Raw genomic sequence first — 6,782 nt, forward strand, 5'->3', positions numbered from 1 at the left:
CTCTCTCTTTTAAAATGCTAAAGTGCAAATTGTTTATTACAATGCAAATGCTAAATAATGCAGAGTAGTCATCACAATCCTTTGAGCTAAGGGACCTTTGGGTTCATGGAGTCTAATCATTTTATGGTCCAACTTGTACATGCTCAAACGTGCAAATCAAACCTTCAGCAATTAAAACCAGACAGTCTGGGTAGGGTTCATACTGATTCTAAAGTTGGAATGTTCATGTCAATGCTGGTTCTTATTTTGGACACAAGGTGTTTGCTCTGACAACTGCTTCAAAGCCACGAGCAGGAAACTTGATACCTTGCATGACAGCTGAACTGAGTGGCCCTTCAAAAGTACGATTACGAGTGGCTGACAGGACCTAATTTGAAGGGTCCTAGCTCTGAGCATAGCAGTTGTCTCCTAAGTGATAGGAGGTCAGAGCACACGTACATTAGGTGGACAGTGCTTTCTTGGATGTATCCGCATAAGTGGCAGTGGCTAGATGGCCAGGACAGCTTCCAGGTCGGGACCAAATCCTCTGATGGAAATTTACCAAGGCGATAAAGCAGGAAGGCATGTTTCAAGGCCTCTGAGCAGTCTGATACAGTTGTGGGCCCCAGGCTGCGTAAGTTGACAAAGCTGGCCACTCATTCCGTTTATGGGCGAGATCTGTTTTGTCTAGAGACCAAGATTGAAGCTTTGCTGCCTTGCAAGTTGCTTTTTTGAAGGCAGCATATTCCAAGTTTGAGTTCCAAGCTTCTACTAGTGACTGGCCAGTGGTAAAACTGTGGGCCATGAGGTTTTGCTCTGAGGTTGCTTTCCATTTTCTAATCAGCAAGTGAAAGCTATTGTGTCGCATTGAGATGATGTGAGCCTCCAGCACAGTTTACCAAGAGCCCCATTTCTGCCTGGACCTTGATGGAAGAGGCCAATTTCCAGTCTGTCCTGGGACAGCGAAATGTGTTGTGGCAAGGCAAATAACTTCTTGAAGAGGTTTGATTGGAGCAGGTTTAAAACAGTTGTGCCATGGAGACATAAGGGATGAATGGTAGGAACTTTGCTTCAACAACCTGAAGCAGGTGACTATATGATATGCTGGGAATCTCTTTTTTTTTTTTTGTAGCAATTTAAACACGAACAGGAGCTTGTTTACAGTGGCTCATCTGGAAGAGAGGTGCTCTCTGAAGGTTAGATGATAGTCCATATACACTCCTAAGTACTTACATGATTTAACCAGGTTCGATGGCATCTGTCGCGGGGTCCGTTCCATCGGCGTTCTTCAGCACGCGGTCGGGCCGACCAGGCCCCGACGGGGGATCGAAAAAACTACCCCCGAAGGGCACCGGAGCTCTTCTATCCTTCGACGCGGTGTTGAATCTAACTACGCCGATCCCGAACGCAACAATACCGACGAAAATCTTCCGAAATTAGCTATCTTTCCGTTCCGAAACTCGGAGCGACAGGAACACGTCCGAACCCGATGGCGGAAAAAAAACAATCGAAGATGGAGTCGACGCCCATGCGCAATGGAGACAAAAGGAGGAGTCACTCGGTCCCGTGACTCGAAAGACTTCTTCGAAGAAAAACAACTTGTAACACTCCGGCCCAACACCAGATGGCGAGCTATTGCAAAACATGCGAATCTACTGCGACTGATGCCACGAACAGATGTACACTGGGTAAGTGACATTTTCATTCTAGGGCTTGGCCGGCTGCTTTCCAAATGAAACACGTTGGTTCTCGAGAATGGAGATGAAAATCATACCACTTTGGTTTTATTTTAGTTTATTTCCAGACCCAATTTTTGTGTGTAATCTACCAGTTGGTCTATAAGCTGCTGAAGGCCAATTGGTGCTAGGCTTAACAGAACAATATCGTTGGCATACTGGAGGCTACACAGTGGTTCAGCCAGGGTTTATTTATGTAGATGGTTTGTGGTTTTCACAAAGGATTTAGTAATTGAAAATCAAAAATAATGAAAATCAGTAGGAATAAATAGAAATGGGTGATAACATTTTCATCAGTAATTTATTTGCCTCCCAGGTCAATTTACAAAAGTAATATACTCTTAGGTCAGTCCAACCTTTCAAGCCTCCTAGTGTTGTTGGCTGTGAAAAACCAGAGCGAACAACTGAGCTGCAACTTCTAATGATATTCCATTGTGCACCAACCATTTACATGGGGAAAATTTAATGAATGCAAAATGGGGATGAAGGAAATCTGCACATTTTAAATGCGCCCAGGTTACTGAGTTTATGAATAGTGGTTATTTGTACAACCCTGAATTTGCGGCTCCCTATACTATTGTGATATTTAGAGGGCATTTTGCAAGAAGTGTTCATTCCTGCAGACTGGCTTAATTTAGAGGCCAAAAACGGATGGCAGTTCAACTCATAATAACAAATGTTCTACTAATCTGTATTCCTATACCTTTTTCGATACAAACAGTTCTGCACTTGTATGATAGGCCCGTTAACGCAGTGTGGAAACCTATTGTTCGATGGCATCTGTTGCTGCAGATACACATGTTGTGCATAGTCCGCCATCTGGTGTTGGGTCGGAGTGTTACAAGTTGTTTTTCTTCGAAGAAGTCTTTCGAGTCACGAGACCGAGGGACTCCTCCTCTTTGCTTCCATTGCGCATGGGCGTCGGCTCCATCTTAGATTGTTTTTTTTCCGCCCTCGGGTTCGGACGTGTTCCTTTTCGCTCTGGGTTTCGGGACGGAAAGATAGTCAAAACTTCGAAAAACTACGTCGGTATTGTTTCGCTCGGGATCGGGATAGTTAGAATCGACACCGAATGTGAAGAGCTCCGGTAGCCCTTCGGGGTAATTTCGATCCCCCGTCGGGGCCTGGTCGGCCCGACCGCGTGTAACATCGACACCGATGGAACGGACCCCGTTCAGATTCTGTCCTAAATGCCACAATAAATATCCATATACGGACCAACATGTGGTCTGTAACTTGTGCCTGTCACCCGAGCACAAAGAAGCAACTTGTGAGGCCTGTCGTGCGTTCCGGTCTCGAAAAACGCTCCGTGACCGTCGAGCCAGAAGATTACAGATGGCGTCCACGCCGACAGAACACCGAGAGTTCGAGGAACAAGGAGAAGAGGAGGAAGCCTTCTCCATCCATGAATCGGACTCTGATGAATTCGACGTCGACGAAACTGTGAGTAAGACGTCGAAAAGCACACAGCACAAGAAAACAGACAAGGCCCAGGGGACGCCACTGCCAACTGGCCATGGCTCAACCCATAAAGGTGACCGTCCATCGGCACCGAAAAAGGCCGAACTGGTGCCCAGAACGTCCGACTCAGGTCGAGACACAGGCACGCAACATTCTCGGGACCGAGAAAGTGTTGCCGAAAAAGGTCGACGCCGAGAAAGCGGAGCCGACGCTGCTCGACGCAGAGACAGCGGCACCGAGGATGATCGACGCCGAGAAGGCTCGACTCCGAAAAAGAAGAGATTCGCCTCAGAGCCGAAAACAAAAAAAGACACAGTTTCGGTGCCAAAACAACCAGCAACCGAACCCACTACCGGCTCCTATTCAGAGGAACAATCATTGTCCTCTCAAATGCGTAAACACAGGTTTGAAGAGGAGTTACAGACTACCGATGTAGACCATACACAAAAGAGGATCTTCATCCAGAGTGGAACAGGGAAGATTAGCACTCTTCCACCAATCAGGAGAAAAAGGAGACTAGAGTTCCAAACTGAACAACTAACACCACAAGCAAAGGTGGCAAAGAAAGCAACTCCGCCACCCTCTCCTCCACCTGTAACTCAGATATCACCGGCACAAACTCCGTCACATTCACCGGCTCACACCACCATGAGCCAAGATGACCAAGATGCTTGGGACCCCAGTGTCAGACAATAGTCCAGAGTCATACCCTACCAAGCCCTCACCACCTGAGGACAGCACAGCGTATGCGCAGGTGGTAGCTAGGGCAGCAGAATTCCACAACGTGTCGTTACACACAGAACCTGTCGAGGATGACTTCCTTTTTAACACCCTCTCCTCCACCCATAGCAACTACCAAAGCCTGCCTATGCTTCCAGGAATGCTAAGGCATGCGAAGCAAATCTTCAAAGACCCTGTCGAGTAGAGCGATCACTCCGAGGGTAGAGAAAAAATATAAAGCACCTCCCACAGACCCTGCTTTTATCACCTCTCAACTGCCACCAGACTCAGTCGTGGTAGGAGCAGCTCGCAAAAGAGCCAATTCACACACATCGGGCGATGCACCACCCCCGGATAAGGAAAGCCGGAAATTCGACGCAGCTGGGAAAAGAGTCGCTGTACAAGCTGCAAGCCAGTGGCGCATCGCAAACTCTCAGGCGCTCCTAGCGCGTTATGACAGAGCCCATTGGGACGAGATGCGGCATCTCATCGAGCATCTACCCAAAGAATTTCAAAAGAGGGCAAAACAGGTGGTTGAGGAGGGACAAAACATCTCCAATAACCAAATACGCTCCTCTATGGATGCAGCGGACACAGCTGCAAGGACAATAAACACTGCAGTAACCATCAGAAGGCACGCATGGTTACGCACGTCTGGCTTTAAACCAGAGATACAGCAAGCAGTACTCAATATGCCGTTCAACGAACAACAATTGTTCGGACCAGAGGTTGACACGGCGATTGAGAAGCTGAAAAAGGACACTGCCAAGGCCATGGGCGCGCTCTACTCCCCCGCAAAGCAGAGGCACTTTCGGCACCTTCCGTAAAACAACCTTTAGAGGAGGGTTTCGGGGTCAGGCCCCACAAGCCAGCACCTCACAATCAACACCGTCTACCTACCAGGGACAGTACCAAAGGGGAGGTTTTCGAGGCCAGTACAGAGGGGGACAATTCCCGAGAAACCGGGGAAAATTTCAAAACCCCAACAACCAAACCGTGACTTACAAGTCACTCAACCCCTCCACATAACACCAGTGGGGGGAAGACTAAGTCAGTTTTATCAATCGTGGGTGGATATAACAACAGACACTTGGGTCTTAGCAATTATCCAACATGGTTATTGCATAGAATTTCTACAAATCCCTCCAAATATCCCACCAAAAACACAAAAAATTTCAAAACAGCATTTAGACCTCCTAGAAATAGAAGTTCAAGCACTACTGCAAAAAGAAGCAATAGAACTGGTAGCATGTACAGAAATAAACACAGGAGTCTATTCACTGTACTTTCTAATACCCAAAAAGGACAAAACACTGAGGCCAATCTTAGATCTCAGAATACTAAACACCTACATCAAATCAGACCACTTTCACATGGTCACACTACAGGAGGTGTTACCACTGCTAAAGCAACAAGATTACATGACAACCTTAGATCTCAAAGACGCGTATTTCCACATACCAATACACCCTTCGCACAGGAAATACCTAAGGTTTGTATTCAACGGAATACACTATCAATTCAAAGTCTTGCCGTTCGGTATAACGACCGCACCAAGAGTATTTACCAAATGCCTAGCAGTAGTAGCCGCACACATCAGAAGGCAGCAAATACACGTATTCCCGTATCTAGACGATTGGCTAATCAAGACCAACTCGCTAACAAAGTGTTCACAACACACAGAGTATGTCATACAAACCCTCTACAAACTCGGGTTCTCCCTCAACTACAAAAAATCACACATCGTGCCGTGCAAAATACAGCACTACTTAGGAGCGGTAATCAACACAACAAAAGGATTAGCCACTCCGAGTCCACAAAGGGTTCAAAATTTTCACAAGGTCATACAGGACATGTATCCAACACTAAAAATATGGGCAAAAGTGGTTTTAAAACTCCTAGGCATGATGTCCTCATGCATAGCCATTGTCCCAAACGCAAGACTGCACATGAGGCCCTTACAACAGTGCCTAGCATCACAATGGTCACATGCACAGGGTCACCTTCTAGATCTGGTGTTGATCGACCGCCAAACATACCTCTCGCTTCTATGGTGGAACAGTACAAATTTAAACAAAGGGCGGCCGTTCCAAGACCCAGTGCCACAATACGTAATAACAACAGATGCTTCCATGACAGGGTGGGGAGCCCACCTCGATCACCACAGCATCCAAGGACAATGGGACGTACATCAAACAAAACTGCATATAAATCACCTCAAATTACTAGCAGTATTCCTGGCGCTAAAAGCATTTCAACCCATCATAACCCACAAATACGTTCTTGTCAAAACAGACAACATGACAACAATGTATTACCTAAACAAGCAAGGGGGAACACACTCGACACAGCTATGTCTCCTAGCACAAAAGATATGGCAATGGGCAATTCACAACCACATTCGCCTAATAGCACAGTTTATTCCAGGGATCCAAAATCAACTAGCAGACAATCTCTCTCGAGATCACCAACAGGTCCACGAATGGGAGATTCACCCCCAAATCCTAAACACTTACTTCAAACTTTGGGGTACACCGCAAATAGACCTATTTGCAACAAAAGAGAACGCAAAATGCCAAAACTTCGCATCCAGGTACCCACACAGACAGTCTCAAGGCAATGCCCTATGGATGAACTGGTCAGGGATTTGCATACGCTTTTCCCCCTCTCCCTCTCCTTCCATATCTAGTAAACAAATTGAGTCAAAACAAACTCAAACTCATATTAATAGCACCAACATGGGCAAGACAACCTTGGTACACAACACTACTAGACCTATCAGTAGTACCACACGTCAAGTTACCCAACAGGCCAGATCTGTTAACACAACACAAACAGCAGATCAGGCATCCAAACCCAGCATCGCTCAATCTAGCAATCTGGCTC

Source organism: Pleurodeles waltl, chromosome 5, assembly GCF_031143425.1.
Source record: "Pleurodeles waltl isolate 20211129_DDA chromosome 5, aPleWal1.hap1.20221129, whole genome shotgun sequence".
Classification (NCBI taxonomy): domain Eukaryota; kingdom Metazoa; phylum Chordata; class Amphibia; order Caudata; family Salamandridae; genus Pleurodeles; species Pleurodeles waltl.